The following is a 226-nucleotide window of genomic DNA, read 5'->3' on the forward strand; positions in this document are numbered from 1 at the left end:
GTCATGATGAGTTGGTTTTACATGACAACTATAGGCTTGACCAGCTTTAAGAGGTTAATTTCCTTCCGTTTCATTTTTTGTTATCTTCTTCCTTATTTTTCTTTCTTTCTTGCTTTCCCTATTCTCTGCTTCAATGCTACCATTTCATCCACTTCCTTCCTTTTTCATCTGTCATGTTCCTCTTCCCCTCCCCCTCCCTCTTCTTATTTAATGCTCTTTTTCTAGA

The 226-nt window shown here is 37.6% G+C and overlaps 2 protein-coding genes across 2 annotated transcripts in view; both read left to right on the forward strand.

The window, feature by feature from the left end:
- LOC119592082 (longitudinals lacking protein, isoforms H/M/V-like) overlaps positions 1-226 on the forward strand; it is a gene marked incomplete at its 5' end in the record, with an annotated part of 34503 nt that overhangs the window by 18722 nt on the left and 15555 nt on the right.
- The window catches only part of LOC119591795 (zinc finger protein 84-like), a 7907-nt gene that overhangs the window by 3377 nt on the left and 4304 nt on the right, over positions 1-226 (forward strand). The window lies entirely within an intron of this gene.

Source organism: Penaeus monodon, chromosome 29 (assembly GCF_015228065.2).
Source record: "Penaeus monodon isolate SGIC_2016 chromosome 29, NSTDA_Pmon_1, whole genome shotgun sequence".
In the NCBI taxonomy this organism is placed as follows: Eukaryota; Metazoa; Arthropoda; class Malacostraca; order Decapoda; family Penaeidae; genus Penaeus; species Penaeus monodon.